The 20,219-nt window shown below is 45.4% G+C and overlaps 1 protein-coding gene and 1 non-coding gene across 5 annotated transcripts in view; one reads left to right on the top strand and one right to left on the bottom strand.

The window, feature by feature from the left end:
- The window catches only part of SLC22A23 (solute carrier family 22 member 23), a 183,013-nt gene that overhangs the window by 102,497 nt on the left and 60,297 nt on the right, over positions 1–20,219 (bottom strand). The gene's annotated exons all lie outside the window — the stretch shown is intronic.
- On the top strand, positions 7,018–7,123 carry LOC111560659. Its single transcript, XR_002742660.1, has one exon. It is a non-coding gene; the product is annotated as a U6 spliceosomal RNA (small nuclear RNA).

Here is a 20,219-nt window from a genome sequence, read left to right as displayed (position 1 = left end):
CTCAAACTCCAAGTTGAGCAAGCCCTACAATGACCTTGCGTGTGTCTATGCTTGCCTATGTTGTAAACATTTAATGAGGAGGAAACATTGATCCTGGTTTAGTTTCAATAATTTGATTGATCTCTTGAAACTAACAGGGCCTTCAAAGCCAGGACATCATGGATTCATTTCTTCACACACCTGCTGAAGGGTCTTCTGACAGCTGAACCCCCTGCCATCTGCACTTGGCCCTGTGGCAGCTGTATGGCACACCTTCTGAGGGCTGATGAGCAGGGAACTGTAAGTGCTCGGTTTTCTGAAAACATCTCCTACCTGAGACTTATTTACCCATTCAGCTGCTCCTAGAATGTGGCCTTGTCCTTAGGGAATCATTTTATTTTATTTATTCTCTAAGAGATACTGCAAAACAAATGTGAACATTTGTGAAAAAGTGTCTTAGAGAGTTTCTGTAACTGGTTTTCCTCTCCTTGAGCTTATGGGCATTTTATTTTGATGTTTATCTGGTGCCATGGTAACCAGCATGACTTGAGATTTACTTCCTAGACTTAGGACTGATTACAGAAATTCAATTCAGCAAGCACTTACTGAGTGCTTACCGAGGCTGGAAGATAAAATGATGAACAAGAAACTCTCTTTCCTCAAAAGGACACCCATCAGAGTGCAAAGAGGAGTTGGCAAAATTTTCCCCTTAAAAAAACAAATGGCAAATATTTTAGGTGTCATGGGGCCATGTGGTTTCTGTTGCACTCACCTCTGCCACTGTCGTGCAAAGGCCATCACAGACTAGATGTAAATGTATGAACAGGGCTGGGTTCCAATAAAACTTTATTGAATATACACCGAAACTTGAATTTCTTATAATCTCTATGTGTCAAAAAACATGAATCTTCTTCTGATGTTTACAATTTAAAAAAAAAAATCTAAACACCACTCATTGCTCACAGACCACATTAAAAAAGCAGCTGGCCAGGGGCACCTGGGTGGCTCAGTCGGTTAAGCATCCGACTTTAGCTCAGGTCATGATCTCACGGTTCGTGGGTTCGAGCCCCGCATCAGGCTCTGTGCTGACAACTCAGAGCCTGGAGCCTGCTTCAGATTCTCTGTCTCCCTCTCTCTCTGTTCCACCCCCACTCGTACTCTCTCTCTCTCTGTCTCTCTCTCTCTCAAAAATAAACATTAAAAATAAAAAATTTTAGAAAGGCTGCCCAGGTCTGGTCGTGGACTGTAGCTTGCAGACTCCAGGTGTGCACTTTGCCAGCTCCGTGGGAGAAGCTAAGCCACCAGGACTTCCTGAACCTCACTTGGCTCATCTGTCAAGTGGGGATAGGAATCTTTGTCTTGTGAGTTCTAAAGCTCCTATACCTAAACAGGAAAAAGAGCTGTTCTCCTTTCTGGAGGAGTACTCTGTTTGATGATGACAATGAACTTGATAATGGCAATGACAACTAACTATCCTGCACATTTGTTCCCTATGAGGCATTGTGTTAAGTGCTATAAACTTCTACAGTATTTCATCTAATCTATGGTGCTATTGATTTTAGGGTGTACCATTACTGAATGTACCACTAAAAAGAAAAAGCTGCCAGTTAACCTCTGACACAGCATTGATTGTAAGATGCGTTCTGATTTCACAAATGCTGAAATGTGTGTGTGTGGGGGGGAGGGGAGGACGCATTTTAGAACCAATAAAAACAGTATCTCTGTTAAGCCAAAAACAATCCTGTAGGATAGGTATTACCTATCATCCCTATTATCATCCCTAGTTTACAGATGAGGAAACTGAGGGACCGTTTCGGTCTGTGCTCAAAAACCTAGAAGTGTCATGGGGCGCCTGGGTGGCGCAGTCGGTTAAGCGTCCGACTTCAGCCAGGTCACGATCTCGCGGTCCGTGAGTTCGAGCCCCGCGTCAGGCTCTGGGCTGATGGCTCAGAGCCTGGAGCCTGTTTCCGATTCTGTGTCTCCCTCTCTCTCTGCCCCTCCCCCGTTCATGCTCTGTCTCTCTCTGTCCCAAAAATAAATAAACGTTGAAAAAAAAATTAAAAAAACAAAAACAAAACCAAAAAAAACCTAGAAGTGTCAGTGCTTTGTAAAACAGGCAGGTTAACCTGGTCTAGAGTTGAAGCTGTGCCTTAAGGGCATGAACACTTGGAAGCCGAAACAGCTGGAACTTCGGGAACACGATCCACTTCGAGGAGTCTTGGCACAAGTGAACTTTTTCTTCAGTGAGGGGACACACCTCACGCCAATCACGTCCCTCTGGTATTTCAAAGTAGGGTGCTAGTGCAGCAAGAGGTAACGGGAAACAGGAATTCTTAAGTTTTTTTTAAGCTTTTTTTTTTAGTTTATTTATTTATTTTGAGAAACAGAGGGGGGGGGGGAGGGAGAGGGCGGGAAAGTCAGAGAGAGGGAGAGAGAGAATCCCAAGCAGGCTCTGCACTTATCAGCATGGAGCCTGATGAGGGACTCAAACTCACACACCGTGAGATCATAACCTGAGCTGAAATCAAGAGTCAGATGCTTAACTGACTGAGCCACCCAGGCACCCCTGGAAAATAGGAATTCTAAAATTCAGAGTAACAATGTCAAGGCGCACTAACATCTAAGCTTGCAGATTCCTTCTAACAGCTATACTGGGCATCCTGTCCAGATCATGGGCAGAGCAGGGCAGAGAAGGCCAGGGAGAGGTTTCCTATCCTTGAGATGTATTTTCTTGTGGGGAAGGAATGTTTGGGGGTGGAGACCAAGGCCAGAGACCAGCCGGCAGCTCTGGTGCCTGTGGAATCATGCTCCCCTGGGTCTCTGCACAGGGGGCTCAGGACACATTCTGGCCTCCTGGCTTAGTCGCCATGTCAGCCACTGAGAGCAGGAAGCACAGTGCAGGTGTTAGGTGCAAGCCTGTGAACGCAGAAATTACAAAAGAATCTGGGCCAAAATTTGCTTTCAAATTTAGAATTGTTTCTCCTCTCAAAAGTTTAGCCTCAAATCTCTTTCTCCCCATTATTAATTCATCACCAAATATTAATAAAGTGCTTAAAATATGCTCAGTGGGATGAGATTTCTCTTTTTCCTGTAAAATTCCAATTAGTCAAAAGCTTGGTCAACATGTAGCTTCGGTCTGAGTTGTTGTGCTCAGAGGCGTCAACACAGCAGACCCGAGAATGCCATCCTCAGAAGGGCCTCCTTGCATGGCTGGCCCTCGGCGGGCATCTGAGAACTTGGACTTCAGGAATCCTACCATTCCTTAGCTGATGAGTATCTCACACTGTGCCCATACTGTTTGTACAGACAATGTGGTTCATGTTGAGCACCTGCTTTCCTTCTGAGAGTCTGGAGTTTGGTACATGCTCAGCAGAAGGTGCCTGTGTGAACAGCCTCTGGGAAAAACCTTGGGTGCTGGGTCTCTAAGGACCTTCCCCGGTAGACAACATTTATGTTGTCACAATTGTCACATGTTGTCACAATTCACTGCTGGAGCAGCGAAGCACATCCCGTATGACCCCACCCGGAGGGGACTCTCAAAGGCTGCTTTCCTCTGCACTTTGTCCCATGTGTTTTTTCCCTTTGCTAATTTTTCTCTGTATCCTTTTGCTATAAGCCAAACTAGATGCTGAGATGCTGAGTCCTGTGAGACCTAGTGACTCCCCCATTGATCCTGGGGGTGCTCCTGGGGACTCTTGACACAACCACCCTCAACCAATTCACTTCAGAACACTGTCCTTCTGTGCTGTGCCAGGCATAGGAAGTTGGTGGGGGGGGGGTGCAGAAAGAGAGCCCACTTACTCTGCTGGTCCTGAAGCAGAGTACACGGGAAACCAGGTATCAGATGACCTACTGTTCTATTCAAATGTTGACCAAGCACCCATCACATGCTCAGGGAGATATTAACCTTGTCATTTCTGTCCTTGAAATTTGCAGTCACGTGTAAGAGATGACGATGGGGAGGACCATGAGGACCAAGGTGATGGCAGGTGGAGATGATAATGGCTAACACTCACCTGGTGCTTACCGCGTCTTTGACACTCTCCTGCGCACTTCCAGTGTTAACTCATTTGATTCTTCCAGCGGCCCCGGGAGGTGGGCACAGTTATTACCTCCATTCTTCCAGAGGAGGAAGCTGAGCTCATAAAGGAGACGTACTGCCCCAGGTCACATAATACACACCTGCCTCGTTATTGCCAACACCTCCTCTGGCTTCAGAATCTGAGTCCTTAACTACGATGCTGCATCATCTCCCTCTCTGGACCCAGAGGTGAATCTGAACTAGTGTAAACAGGCTCAATTTTACCTACATCTTTAACAACCACAGTCCTTATTACATTCCACCCAGCATTAACATCATTTATATGCATGTTTTAATGCCTGTGCTAGCCTCTGAGCTGTGTGGCCAGGCTCACATGCAGCACACCTCTGGGTCTCCTGTATGGCACCGCACTTTGCAGACGATAAGCATTTAGGCACAGATGGATGGAAGAGAACCACCATTCAGGAGGAGGAAGTCAGCGTGGTCTGAAACTGTAATGATAGGTCTCAGGGAACACTGAGGGGGATCTCAAAGGTAAGTTCTGAATAGTCAGAAGGGGAAACAGGCAATCCATGTGGCAGTAACAGTATGAGCAAAGAGGTGGACCCTGCAATGACCAGCATATATGGCGAGAGCACCAAGAGAAGACTGGCTGGAATACAGGTGTGCCTGGGTAAAACCGGGTGAAACCAAACCATGGCAACCCTTAAATGAACAGAGTTTCAAACCGATGGGCAGCCCGTGAGGAAGAGTGTGATGGTGTTCCAAGGGATGATTTGGTAAGATTTATCTTGGGGCAGAGAGATGGATGGCTTGATGGGCCAGAGCCCCGCAGCAGGGTGAGGAGGTTAGAGGCTGCTGGACAAAGTGATGCCACCCAGCACGAGGTGTGGCCACAGCTCCAGACCCACTGTGGGGCCGGTGCCAGGTCTGCTGTGAAGGCCATCAGGGTCAGGACAATGCAACCAGCTGACGTGTGGTCCCTGACCATCTCAGTCATTCTCCCCCGCTCTCACCCTTCCGGATTCCAACAAATTCAGGATGGAATTAGGATGGGAGCTGTGTTCTTAAAGAACCATTTCTAAAGAGAGAATGGATGGATCTGGTATCTAATGACAGTAGCAGGAGTGTTAAAGGCAGGCAACTGAGTGAGTCATGGTGATACTAACAGGACAGGAGTAAGGAAGTCCAGAAAGAAAATACAGACGTTGTCTATTTCACACACAAACAATGTGTTTACAGGAACAATCTTAAGAGCTATAAGACGTGAGCCTTTAAATGACAATAAGCTACAAGAAAAAAAAAAGCAGAAAAAAATTAAAAGCAAGCCCAACAAGAAATGAATGAGTGGATAGTTGCCTTATCCACCGCTATTCATCATTTAAAGTTTCCAGTACGCCCAGCTTCAAAACAAACCACCCCCTGTCACAATATTGCTTATACGACTACAGTTAAGTCAGATTAATTCTCATGATTATATCTGAGCACACTCTGTGTTTTGAAATAGAATATCAGCTCCTGACCCTCAGGAAGCTAATTGCTTTTCCACATATCCTGCACAGTTACACATCCAGCTAAACCATTTGCTCCTACTACGGTGGCCATGCATTATAGCGAACTTGATCACTGGGGAGTATCGAGGGCCAGTGGGCCAGTGCTATGGCTGTGAGTGCGGCAGAGAGAGGAGCTCTGGGGAGAAATGGTTCAGTCCTACCGGACTTACTGCTCTGTGTACAATCTCTCTTTCCAGGGAAGGGAGGTAAAGCCTCTAATGTTGTATATCTGTACCGAATATACAAGGTTGGTGTTAAATACGACAGGCTAAGCAGTTCTGCAAAATGGCCCCCTTCCAGTTAATTATCTTGCCTTGTACACATATACTAGGTCAGTACTGGCAAACACCAATTTCTAGTTTAATGGGGCAGAAAGAAGAGATCCGGATATAAATGTCTATCAACTGTCTCTATTCTGATTAAAACATTCCCCTTAGAGGAAAGCACATGTCTCTTCTGTTTACTTGAATTTGCCTTTCAAGTACTTGGCAAACTAGGAATTTTAATACTAGCAACAAATTCATTTGGTGCTGTGTGTATTTCCATTCCATTTCTAGCAGGCACTAGGAAGACTTTTCTATATCTCATCTTTGAATGCTTTATAGCCATAGATATTTCTCTGGAAAAACACATTGCATTTGGGGTAATAAAGATCCTGCAGATTTCATTAAACAACTGTGCCAGTAAGAACACAGCAATAAACACTAATGCTGGCTTCAGAAGACAAACATTTATTGTGCAATCATTTCAGGGTGGCACCCACTAGTGGGAAGCCAGACCAAAGGATGGACACCCAGCCTCTTCCTCCTCCCTCTTCATTTCATGGTCTGATTTGAGCAATTCATGTGAGCCTTGGCCAAACAAGGCCAACACCAAATCATGGTGCAAAGTGAATGCTCCCCTAGCTCTCCTCGCAAGCTGGCCTTTCCGGGCTAGGTGTGAGCCCCTATCAACCCTGCCCCCTTCCACTGCCCCTGTGCTCATACCCTGCAGCTGGCATCTGACACTGTCACCTCGTGCCTTCTTTCATTCTAGAATGTACTTTCTTCTCCCTGCCACGAAACACCTCTGCTTCCAGCCCTTGTTCCCCCAGGAAGGCTTTCTCAGCTCTCAGTGCTCATGTCCTTCTTCTCTACTCCTGAATTTCCAATGACTTTTAACGCCCCCTGCATCAATCCTTAATTCACGCACTGCTATTACAAATACTTTATGATCCGTTAAATACAGGTCAGTGTATTTGGGTGTAGTTCACTGTACAAACACTGTGTGGGGTCAGCTGGACAAAGCCCAGTGGGACACACATTTATCCTGTAAGCTGGCTGGAGAGGAATACTGATTATACAAAAAGTATAGTCAAGTGGGGCAGGGGCTCAGAGACTGAGGGGGCTGCACCCTGGCTTGGGGTGTGGGGGGTGGAGGATCTCTGTAGAAAAAGGGCATTTTGTGCCCACTTGGGCAGCACATGTACGAACACTGGAATGATACAGGGAAGACTAGCATGGCCCTTGCACAAGATGACAGACAAATTCATGAAGCATCCCGGATTTTAAAAGAGAAAAAAAAAGGGGCCTTTTGACTTGGCTCAATGAGACATTGGTAGAATTTGGAACTGCAAATGGTGGATGGAGGGGGAAGCCATTTCAAGTACAAATGAAGGCATGGAGAAGGGGTTAGGAGCAGAGTGAAGGGGGGGGGTGGGTCCACAGGAATGAGAGCCCCGGGAAGGGGATCAAAGACCCCTCCTGAAGTTCAGATGGCACCTCCTCCAGGGGGGCCTCCACACTCCTGGCCAGGGCAGTTGCCCCATGGGAAGGAGGTGGTGATGCCTCACATCTAGGGTCTTATCTCTTCCATAGAATGCACATTCCGAGAACGTATCAAGTCTCCCCCATGGCTTGGTGGCCACTCCAAGGTCAAAAGGACATACACAGTCTGCTGGCTGAGGACAATGCTGTTAGGCAGCTCCTATGAGTGGTTCTACTACCGACCAGGATGCACATATCAGAGACGGGTGACATCGCTATGTCATCTGTTTATCAGGAAAGTATCAACAATGGTACACACTTAACACATTTGTAACTAATTCCTACATGTTCTCAACTCTCTATAATATTTAGCACTGCTGACACTCCGACCAGCCCCTTCAGGTGGGCCTGCATTAGTCAGATGGGTGCACTGGAAGGTCAGAGGTCACCATGGCCATTGTGGTCAACAGGTCAACATGGTCATCAGGTGAGCACAAGGGGAATCTGGGTGGTTCTCCCAGGAATTAAAAGCCCATGTGTCAGCAAGACTTGAAGGGCACTGAAACAAAACTTTTTACAAAGTGGCCATTGCCATCATTACTACTCAGGCAACGGACCTCCATTTTCCATGTGAAGCCATCATTCCTTTTACTTTCTGTACATTCCCTGACAACTCTGCTCTCCTTCCAGTATCTGAGGGGCATCTGACGGTTATTCATAGGTTTCCGTTCTGACTCTGGTTCAGACACTGTCTGGACGTAGGTACATCTCTTAACCTCCCGTAGCATCAGATTTTCCCAGGAGGGAGGAGCTGGACTGCAGTCGGGGCCCAACGTTACAGCTCCAGCAAGGCCTGTCTTTATAGGACAGCCTGGTCTGGGCCTCCCTGCCAGCCTGTCCCGGTCTGCATTGTTTTCTCCATGATGTAAGCCTGAGTCCTTAACAAGCTCCCTGGAGATTCTCTCCTCTACCTGGCCTACCTCTGAGACAAGCTCCACTGTAATGCTGAATATAGACAAGAGAGCAGAGCAAAGGGGCTTTAGAGACTTCTCCCCAACAGGTGCTTTCTTCTTGGCAAATGTCTTATAACCTACTAAACTAGAAGCTCTCTGAGGGACAGTCCCACTGTTTTTTTAAGCATATATTTACTTTTTTATTTTTGAGAAGGAGAGAGTCTGAGCACAAGTGGGGGAGGGGCAGAGAGACAGGGAGACACAGAATCCAAAGCAGGCTCCAGGCTCTGAGCTGTCAGCACAGAGCCCAACACAGGGCTCGAACCCAGGAACCGCAAGATCATAACCTGAGCTGATGTCGGATGTTCAACCGACTGAGCCACCCAGGTGCCCCAGAAAGGCCCACTTTTTAATGATAATCGATAAACCTTAAAGATCATCAAAGGCTCCCTGAGAAAGTTCAGGGTTCTCCTTGTGCTTCTCCTTTTCAAGGATGAACTTTTCATCCCAGGCTATGGGACGCTGTCAGTGAACTAAAGGGCACCATGTGGCAAACTCAAGGCATCACACTTACAGCGCACAGGGAGGGAGAGGGGAAGATGGACAGCATTTCTACTTGGTTTTGGAAACTTTAGCTTATGTGAAAGAGAAAGGCAAACATACCTTGTGGGGATTGGAACGCTGCCATCTTTCCTTTCCCTCAATATTAAATTTCCCCCACACATTCTACCCCTGCTCCCTATCACCTTGAACACAAGTTGAAAACCTAAGCCTCTGGAGTACGTGCTTGAGGCAGAAACTTAGGCAGTTCAAACTGAAGTCATGCAGCTGGGTGGGCTCAGATTACTGAGCACTACTCCAGTCTCCCTAAGTTCCCAGCAGAAGCATTTCAAAGGGTTCCTACAGCTGTGTTCAGTGGGGGTGATGAGTAACGTGCAGACATTTTCCCCAGTGTCGGGGATCTTACAACAGGACCAATTTAAATCTTTGGGTGTAGGGGGACAAGGGAGAGGGAGAGAGAGAATGCCAGTGTGTGAGTGAGAGAAAGAGAAAAATATGAAGAACATGATGAGGGATAAGAGGGAGAGAAGGTGAAAGACATAGAAATCCTAAATGGTAGCTGTTAAAGACATGATGAATGGAAAACAGGTTCTGGGCTGGAATAGTGCTTGTATAGGGACAATACACTAACTCTACAGGGCTAGTGGGGTGAATGGTTTGCCCAAACTTGACAATTTAAGCAGGTTTTTAAAATATTTAGGTGGAAGTTGCAAATGAACAGAAATCAGTTCAGGCCAATAGGAATGATGTTGTTGAACACCACACCTACACTGACCTATCCTGTAACGTCTGACATAGTTGGGTAAGATGTTAGTAGAAGGTCTTCCTATAAAGAGTGATTTCAAACCACAATAAGGAATTGATAGGAAGAATATCAAGGGAGTAACTTGCATGTATCAGTTAACAGTATTTATAAACATCTGAGTCTCCTAACAATGGCCTGCCAAGGAAATAAACATTTCTTGACAGTATCAGGAAGCCAGACATTTTGGTATATTTATCAATATGTTACAAGGTCTTATGGAACTGGACTCTATTTTTGGAACTTATTTACTCTCTAAAAAACTCTATACACCCAAGGTCAACACTAACATTTCTTTCATGCTTAACTCTTATCAAGTAATAGTAATAAAAAATTGTATAAAAAAGCTGTTTGCAAGAAAACTGCAGTATGTTTATGTATTAGTCATGAACTATGTCATGCTACAGTAATAAACAACTCTTAACAATTTTAGAGGCTTAAAACACCATAAATTTATTTCTTGCTCACACTACATTCCCATTGAGGGTTGGCAGCGGGTGGGGCGGGGGGGGTCCGGCTCTGCTCATCACTGTCACTTGGGATGCAGGTTCAAAGATCAGACTCCATCTTGAAGGTTGTTGGTTGAAATGCTAGAGGCCTAGAGGGTGTCTCACGGGTAATTAAATGCTCCAGACCAGAAGGGACATGTCAATTCTGCTCACAGCTCATTGGCCAGAACTAGACACATAGACCTGCCCAATCTCAAGGGAAATACTGGCAAAAGGCACCAGTGACATCTATACTTTGTTATGTGCAGTTAATTCTTTTAAAATGTTCCAAATACATATCATATGTGAAGACACTGACATGATTTCCTGGCTGCTTTGTGTCCTTAGAGAAATGGCTGACATCTCTAGATCACTTTCTGTCTCCTTCATCAGAGCCCTAGAACCATCCCTGGGACTAACTGAAGTCCCTTGCCATGTTATGTTTATAGAGCACTGAGGCACAACATCTTGAGGAGGTGGGAGACAGGACTCCTGGCTTAGCAATGCCTGCCTGGCCAATGACCACAGCACCTGAATCACAGTGTAGCTTTGGCTCTTTTCAATTTGCCATAGGTGGGTATAAACTACAGGAGAGCCGCATGGGCTGACCAAGTCACCTCAGTGGTGAGGGATTTCAGGAGCATTCCCCAATCACAACTGGCTATTGCTATAGCCAGACTTAAAGCCTCAGTACCAATACCATGATAAGCAGTGCCCTGGTGAAGGGTGGGGACTCTCCAGTCAGACACATGTGTAACAACCCTGTTTCCACCATTTACTAGCCAAGTGACCTACCTTCTCTGGTGCTTTATTCACCATCTATGAAGGGGGCCAGTAACAGTACCCTCCTTGTCACTGTGAGGGTAAAAGGAGGACTAACAAGCTAGAACGGTGCCTGGCAGTGCATGGTACGTTCTGGCTTTTGTCATTCCTATTCTTTTGCTTATCCTCATCATCTGGACCTCCTTTCAGCCATATTGCTTTGAAACTAATTTGCTACCGCAATGAGCAAGTTGTATTTCTCACAATAATCCTGTGAAGCAGGTATAAGTATTCTCACTTAAATGATGAGAAGACCAACACTGGGCCAGGTTTCAGATCTGTTTGTCCGAGCCTGCATTCTTGCACTGTGGCATTTTACCCATGATATGGGTTTGCCCATATCATGAAAACAAGGGGGTCCACTTTAATGTAAGGAAAATGACCCAGGACATCACATCCCTCCGCTTATACTTAGAACTCTCCAAAGAAGCTGTTCTGCTCAACTCAACAAACAGAAGTCAGCATTTCCTCCATCAGGCTATATTTGGTGTGCTTGACACAGTTAAGACACCAGCTCTCAGTTGTCTGTATGCAGAGCCAGACAGGCTCAAGCCTCAGATGTTAGAAAGGAACCAGGAAAGAAAGCGTAGGGATAAAAGATGGTAAGATGGATATCCAAACTCTTATCCGGCCTGCAACTCACATATTATAGCAGTATTTTGATCCATGCCTTTGTAACATAGTCTTTATGTTATATACATTCATGACAACCTTGAACATGCATGTTGGTCCTAGTCTGAAAACTGCTACTTTTCCACTTTGACTATAGCTGTATCATATTGCTTAAGGCCTGATAAGGTGCCATAGCCCACTATATTTGTCTTTGTCTGTGCTAGACTGGGAGGGTCCCCCTGGGAGGCACAAGATGATCAAGGCTTCCTTTCTTGACCCAGTAGCTGTACTGGTCAACAGTAATTAAATGCTCCAGACCAGAAGAAACGTGTCATTTCTACTCACTGGCCAGAATCAGACACATGGAACCAGGAAAGTACTTTATAGCAGAGGTTGGCACGCTATATAGGCTGTGGGCCAAATACGGCCCAATGCCTATTCTTGTAAATAAAGTTTTATTGGACCACCCATTTGTTTATGTATCATCTATGGCTACTTTCACTCTACAGTAGCTGAGTTGAGTAGTCACATGAGAAGCCATATGGCTCAAAGCATAAAATACTTACCATCTGGCTAGATACATAAAAAGTTACCTGAGCCCTGGTCCAGAGTGCTAGAGCCCGGGAAGGTGCAGGGAGGAAAAGCCTCTGTCAACCAAGAATGCGGTTGTACTGATTACCATTCACCGGAAAACTCTCAGACCAAAATTTACTGGGGTTCATTTAACAGATCTTTTCTAACATGCAGGACACTAGGACATAACAGTGGGCAAGATAAACTCAATCTTTGCCCTTGGGGAATTTAAAATTGGGATAAAGATGGGGCATAAGGGAAAGAAAAGGCATAGAAATATGTAAAAAGACAAGTAAAGGCCAGATAATGGTGGTATATTCACATGGCAGTGAAATGAATTACAGCTATAAAGGTCAATGTAGATGCATCTAAGGGATAATGAGGAGTGAAAAAAAGAAACCACACACAGAAAAACACACGCTCTATGATTCGACTTACTAAAAGCCTCAAGCCATGCAAAATGAAATGATATATTGTTTAAGGATCCTAAAAAATGAGGCAAAATTATACAGAAAAGCAGGGTAAGGAGGAACACCAAAGCCAGGCTCATGGTTACTGGGAGGTCAGCAGGGACACAGGGAGGGCTTGGGAGGGGCACACAGGGCATTTCAAAAGTCACGACCATATTCCTTCTCTAGAACTGGGTGGTATATGCACAAATGTGCATAGTGTCAGAATCTTTTATACTTGATGTATTTTATTGGTCCTTCGATGTGTACTTGATATTTAATTGAACTGAATTTTACAAGTAGAGTCACTGTGATGGGCACTAGGATTCAGTAAGAAAGACAGCAGAGGGGCGCCTGGGTGGCTCAGTCAGTTGGGCCTCCAACTGTGGCTCAGGTCATGATCCCATGGCTCGTGAGTTCAAGCCCTGTGTTAGGCTCTGTGCTGACAGCTCAGAGCCTGGAGCCTGCTTTGGATTCTGTGTCTCCCTCTCTCTCTGTCCCTCCCTGCTTGAGCTCTGTCTCTCTTTCTCTCAAAAATAAATAAACATGAAAAAAAAAAAAAAAAGAAAGAAAGACAGCAGAGAATGCTTTGGGAGGGGAGGGGCCAGCAGGGAGGAGGCACGGCTAACTCAGACGCGGATCTCTGGAGAGAATCCCTAGAGAAAATGGCACATGTCACTTGAGGACTTAAAAAGCAAATTTCACCCTGAGAAAAAGTCAGGAAAGAGTGTTCTAGCCAAGAATAGTCTGTACAAGAGTCCAGAGATGCAACAGATTACACCGTTTTCAAGGAATTGAAACCAGCAAGGAACATGCAGCGTAGGGAACTCAGGCTGGCAAGGATCCCCTGGGGCCACGCTAGTAAGCCTTGCAAGCCGCAGTGAAAAATGTGTACTGTATTCCAAAAGCAACTTGAGCCTTTGAAAGATTGAAGCCAGGGAGTACAGAGATGTGATCAGAGTTGTCTTTTATAAAGACGGTTCTTGCCGTGGCAACATGTTTACTCTGCTCTCCGAAAGTCCCCTCTGCTTTCTGCCGGGCTGAGAACAATGACAGTTCCTGTTATGTGTGGAGCAATGATGTATACTCCTACTACTTAAACCTATGAACAAAACCAAGAAGGTGTCAGGCCAAAATTACCAGGTACTTCATTAATATAGCAGATGCTTATTGATTAGAGACTGTTATAAGCAGAAATATAAAATTTTGTGTAAGTGAATTTTTTGTACATTGAATTAAATATTAGTGCACTGGAATAAATAAATATTAGCGCACCAGCTAACAATGGTAAAGACACTCCATGGTGGATCTTTGCAAAGCAGATGTTCCTTCTCTAAAATAAAGAATCTCCTACAATATACCAAATTTACAACAATAGATTTTAATCTATCAGCATTCTATCTTTAAACAAGCATTCTATCTAAAAATGCTTAAATTTACCTAAAAATACTTTTAAAGTATAGACAAGTGAAGACTGTGAGTGCTATAAATATCTTTAAATCACAGCAGTAGGAAAATAAGTTAAAAACCACACTTCTCTAGTGGCAAGAATAAACTTGGATATACATAATGTTACAAAGAAGGGACATCTGGGTGGCTCAGTTGGTTGACCATCTGACTCTTGATTCCAGCTCAGGTCATGATCCCAGGGTCATGGGATTGAGCTCTCCACGCTTAGCTGAAAATTCTCTCTCTCTCCTTCTTCCACTCTCCCCAGCTTGGGCTCTTTCTCTTTCTCAAATTAAAAAAACAAACCCAGCACTGTCTTCTCTTCTGGTTTCATCATCACGCCTCCTAGTTCAAACTTGTACCTTAATTACTAAATAATGACCACGTTTTTTGCCTCCTGTTACTTCTATTTTGAAAAATGTCAACAGAATCTTTTACGGATTAAATTCTTATGACAAGTTAGGCCAGAACTCCAAAGATATTCTCCAAAGAACAGAGTGAGTTTAAGAGTCCTTAAAACTCTGATCCAGTAACTCTGTTTCAGAGGATGTATCTAAAAGAATTGAAAGCAGGGTCTTAAACAAATACTCAGACAGTCATGTTTATAGGGGACAGCCATGTTTATCACAGCATTATTCACCATGGCCAGAAGGCAGAAGAAATCCAAGTGTCCATCAACAGATAAGTGGATAAACAAAATGTGGTAGAGACATATAATGAAACATTATTCAGCCTTAACAAGGAAGGAGATTCTGACACAGGCTACAACACAGATGAGCCTTGGACACTGTGCCAGGTGAAATAAGCCAGGCACAAAGGACACATGCTGGATGACTTCACTTACGTGAGGTCCTTAGAGTAGTCAAACTCCTGGAGACAGGAAGCAGAAGGGTGGTTTCCAGGGAGGAGGGGGCAGGGGAGTTAGTGTTGAATGGGTACAGAGTATCATTTTTGCAAGATGGAAAAAGTTCTGAGAGGGATGGTGGTGATGGCTGCAAAACAGTGTGAATGTACTTAATGTCACTGAGCTGTACACTTAAAAATGGTTTAAGTGGTCAATTTTACGTTATGCATGTTTTTTCACAATAAAACAAAAGAGTTCCAAAACACGGATGCCTCAATGGATGCCACACAAGTGCTGAGTTTATTACAGACTAGACTTGCCCCTCATTGTTGGACTCAGTCGTCTGGGTTCCCTTAAAAACTTCCTTGGGGAAGTCCCTTAAGGTCACAGCAAGTGCTTGGCCTGGGGTCAGAGTATCCCCGACCACCTAGCTATGGTACCCCACACAAGCACCTGTTACAGGCCCATATGGAAAACAAAAAACCCTGTCCTCAGAGCCAAACATTCCTCAGAGAACACTTTGTTGCCAGGACGGAGAGATGCATTAGAGGTGGGATGCTGTGAGGGCAAATTTGGTCACCCAAGTTTTTTCAGTTCATCTTCTCTAGAGAACATCCACAGAATAATCCATTAGGCTGCCAAAATACTGTGACAAGTGACCCCGCTCTGAGTTCAAGCAGCATGCTGCCAAATTAAACGCATCGCGCCCTAACTGATGCAGCGAGAAAATTCCCCATTAAACATCAGTTCCTGCTGGACTTGGAGAAGACATGCCAATAAGCTTTAACAAATATCTTTCCTACATCTTTACGTACTTGGCAAGACGGATTTTTAAGTGACCCCGCTCAACATTAGCTAGAAACATGCCCCGGACGCCACCAAGGCTCAGAAAGCACAGTTAGGAGTTTAGAAAGGGACCGGAGGGGAGGGGAGAGAGGAAAGCAGGCAGGGCTGCTGTGGGGAGGTGGCCATACAGATATTGCAAGAGGCAGACAAGCCTCCCAGATGAAAAGAGAGAAGGAAAAAGAAATACTCACTTGTTCCACAGAAACCATACACAAAGCCAACATCTATGAGCCCTGGAAGTGGGCACTTGTAACTCATTTCTCCCTATCCCTCCTCAAACACTTGGCTTGTTTGCAAAATCGAAGGAGGGGCTCAAAACAAAGCAGCCACGGAGGCTGGAAGTTCTTCCAAGAGCCTTGTTCTTAGTGCCACAGAGGTGACTGGCACCGCTGGGCAACTCCCACCCCGCAGGCTGGGGGGCTCTGAGGGCCCTTGTTCCTCAGCAGTCATGCCAAGCATTGCTGGAGACAGCCCCAGAGCACAGAGTGGGCTTCGAGGACCAACCTCTGGTTTCACAGATGAGGAAAGGGTGTCTGTGGGATCCAGCAATCCCACTTCTGGGTGAATGTCCAGAAGAACTGAAAGTAGTATTTGTACGGCCATGTTCACTGCAGCATTCCTGACAATAGCCAGAGGGTGGAGGTAACCCAAGGGCCCGTTAGCAGATGAAGGGGCAAACAAATGTATATACATATACTGGACTATTACCCAGGCATGAAAAGGCGCCTCTATCACAGGCTCCAACGTGGACGAACCCACTTCTATGAGGTCCTTAGAGCAGTCAGATTCACAGAGGCAGAAAACAGAAGGGTGGGTGCCAGGGGCTGGGCGGGGAGAGGGGAATGGGGAGTTGGTGTTCAATGGGGACAGAGTTTCAGTCAGAAATGGATGGTGGTGATACTGCACAACAATACCATCCACGGAGCTACAAGCTTAGATGTGGTTAAGATAGTCAATCTTATGTGGTCTTCTACTTTACCACAATTGAAATGTTCTTTGAAGCAAAGAATTGGAGTGTGCTTATAGAAGTAAGCTAGTGAATTCTGAGTGAAGAGTCGAGGAAGGGCTCTCTGAGGGAGGAAGTTGGGTGGAGGGCAGGACAAACGTCTAGGCAGAGCTCTCTGGCAGTTTTGCAGGCTATTTTCTGGCAATCCCCTCCTACTCCAACCTCATGAAGGTCTAGACTCATCAGGGTGAAGGAGCTAATATACATGTATTTGGCCCGCACGAGGGAAAAGGCTGTTGTTCCTGATTTGTGAAAGCATCGTAATGAACACATGCAAACCAGGCATGAGGGGAAAGCACATTTCAAGTTGTGGCCAGATGCTGGAAACCAACCAGCATTATGCAGTTGTTACTGAAGAAGTGCCTTGTTGGAACCAGTTTCAAATATTTGCCTTTTTTGCTAACTCTGCAAAGTTGATGTCACTTGTCCTCAAAAGAGAATACTCAGCCAGTCCAAGGGTGAGTTAATAGATGAAAGTGACATCATAATTTTGTGTTTCAAAAAAGGTCCAGTGTTGGATAAAATGCACAGACCTCTCCTGGCATGCCATCACCAGGCTGGGTGCTGCCATCTGTCTCTTAGCTCCTTTGGAACAGCTACCAGCTGTAAGCGACAGTCAGGCATAAGGGAATGGTGCTCTCTTCACAACCTCTTGGCCTGAACTAAATTTTATATCTGATGACACTGAAGAAGAAAAGGTTTGGAAGAAAAATGAACAATTGCCTGGAAAATTTACATACACTCAGCCATCTCAAGTAACTGGCTTCAAATCATAGAACACACTCATCACAATTCTAAAGATCCCCTCCATGAGAATGGAGAGAGATCTAGGCACATCCTGTGTCCTTCTGCCTGCCTTACTGCCTCTTTCCTCCATGCGAATGCCTAGTCAAGTCCCCATTCAAACCTATGCAGGCCCAGAATTCTATTCATGGTTGCAATGACCTTAGCCCCCAGGCTCTCCATGAGGGAGAGCCTTAGAGCCCAGAGTGAACTAGTCCTTCCAGGCAGACAGAGCTGTGGGTATACTTTATGCCCACCAGCAGGTTTTAATATATGCTAAGGAATGATCTGGGCTGAGACACTTCCCCTGCAGCCACCTTGGCTCCATTTCATGATCAATCTGTGTCACATATGGAAGGTTGGGTGAAAACGGGGGAGCTGGCATGTACCCCATATTGGATTGCTATGTGTCACTGGACCCTGAGGGAGGACACAGAATATATGAAACTCTGCTTTCTTTATTTTCAAAACATTGGTTTCAGGTCCTATGGGCTGAAATAAAACGCTGGCTGTCAATCACACCATTGGCTGGACAGAGTTAGAGCCAAGGACTCTAAGGCGGAAGCTGGAGTCCTGCCGAAAAGCCTCACACACCAGTATGAGCGAACCAGAAGACTTACTGTTGACGTTGGTTCCACTTTTTAAATGAATCTGGTGAACTGCACGGACAGAACAATACCCTGATTCTTTATAACAATGGAAAGTTTCCCAAACTTACCAGAAACCCCTGATGGGATTTCCCCCCCATCTTTTAGTGATGCACTGATCATTCCTCAGAAGTTTTTATTGGGCTATTGGGAAGGCACTGTGTGTCACACAGAGGATGCAAGACAGGTTCTGTCCCCTCCCTCATGGAGCTATGATGAAGATAATAGCAATGACCCTGGGGGATATCAACTAATTATGGTAAATAAAAGGAAGATGGAGACCCTATGTCATCACTCATTCTTGACCAGCCCTTAACTTTATGCTCATTACAACATTATTGGCACATAAATGTCCTCATCAAGTCACCAAGAGCTTATCTGACTGCTACCAGTTCATTAATCAATAGTTGTGGGACATGGTTGAGGCCAGCTTTAAACCCAACCAACTTTTTTGGTGTCCTGTCCAAATCGATCCAGTGCATGAGGATGTCACGGGAAGTCTCAGCACATTATCTCTACTATTTATAACCTCCTATATGACATCAGTTGTCCGTTATCCTTATCTTTACTATGTGGGAATTGAACTAAGAACTCCAGCCCTTCCAGCTTTACTAATTTACAGTCATACACCTACATCTACTTGGAACTACTGCTGCATAGATTTTCATCATGTTCCATGAGTCCATTCGTTCATCCAACTCATATTTAGATGCTGTTTCTGTGCCAGATGCAGAAGACATAGTAGAGAAAAAGAATGATAAGGTCCTGCTTTTGTGCAGTTTACTCTAGAGTGGGTGAGTGGTATGCATGGGAATGCAAATAAATAAATCTATTTTCAGGAAATGGTAGATGCTTAAAACAAGGCAGATGATTTTAAGGAAATTTTGAGTGCCGATTGGATAGGTGGTCTGAGAAAGCTCTGCAGATGTCACAGGAGCAGAATCATAGTGACAAGACATGGCTGGGCCCACAGATGTCAGGGATGGAACGTTTCTGGCAAGGGGAAAGGCTGGTACAAATGATCTAGGGAACAAGTGAGAGCTTGGCATGTAAAGAAACAAAAGAAGGTCAATTTGGCTGGAATGCATGGGAGATCAGCAGGGGTCAGTCCCCATAGAACCTCACGGCCATGGTGAGCAGCTTACATTGCACAATAAAAGCCTCTGGAGGGTGTGGCAAAGACCGTAGTCATCCCAGACACCATTCTCCCTTTCTTCCTGCAGGCATATGTCTATACAAAACGGGACAGTATTTCCCAGCCACCTTGCAACTGGGGTGGGCAGGTTACTAAGCTGTGGCCAGTGGGGTGTACAAAGTGGTAACTACAAGTTCTGGAAAGTGACCTTACTGGGAAGAAGGGCTCCCTCCTCTTCTTTTCCATTCCTCTGCTGGCTAGCACATGGACATGACAGCCAGACTGGCACACAGGAAGGGTCTGGGACCCCAGTGTCACGAGACTCTCCTTGTCAGCCCTGGACTATACTGATGGCAGAAACAAACTTCTACTTTGTTTAAATCCCTGTTGTTTTGGTTTTCAGTGTTTCACAGTGAAGCTGTTGCTAACTAACACAGAGCGTTTGAAGTAGGCGAGCATAAGGTCTGATTCACGTTGCAGAAATATCACCCTCGTCGTAGGGGAAGAATTAGTTGTAGAGGTTTGGGCAGGAAGCTGGGAGATCTGTCAGGAAGTTATGATTATCCAGGCAAGAAATGAAAGGCTTTGCCTCAGGGGCTGCGGTGGAGGTGGACAGAAATCCAGGGACTCAGTATACACTGGAGAAGGGCTGAGGGTGATCAAAAGAGGGAAGAAGGGGTGGCTCAAATATCTTTGCCTGAACAAGTGCACAGGTGGTGTTTCTCCTTACTGAGACTGGAAAGATGAGGGAGGAGGAGGTTTGAGGCTGCGGGAGGAGGAGGAGGGTACTACAGTGGCCAGACAGAATTTAAATGCCTACGGGACTACCAAGTGGCATATCCACTAGGCAGGTGGATATAGGAGTGTCGAACCTGGTAGTGAGGCCAAAGTTTATGATATAAACCATATGGAGATGATTAAATGCCACAT

This window comes from Felis catus, chromosome B2, assembly GCF_018350175.1.
Source record: "Felis catus isolate Fca126 chromosome B2, F.catus_Fca126_mat1.0, whole genome shotgun sequence".
In the NCBI taxonomy this organism is placed as follows: domain Eukaryota; kingdom Metazoa; phylum Chordata; class Mammalia; order Carnivora; family Felidae; genus Felis; species Felis catus.
This window is presented reverse-complemented; position numbering and strand designations above follow the sequence as displayed.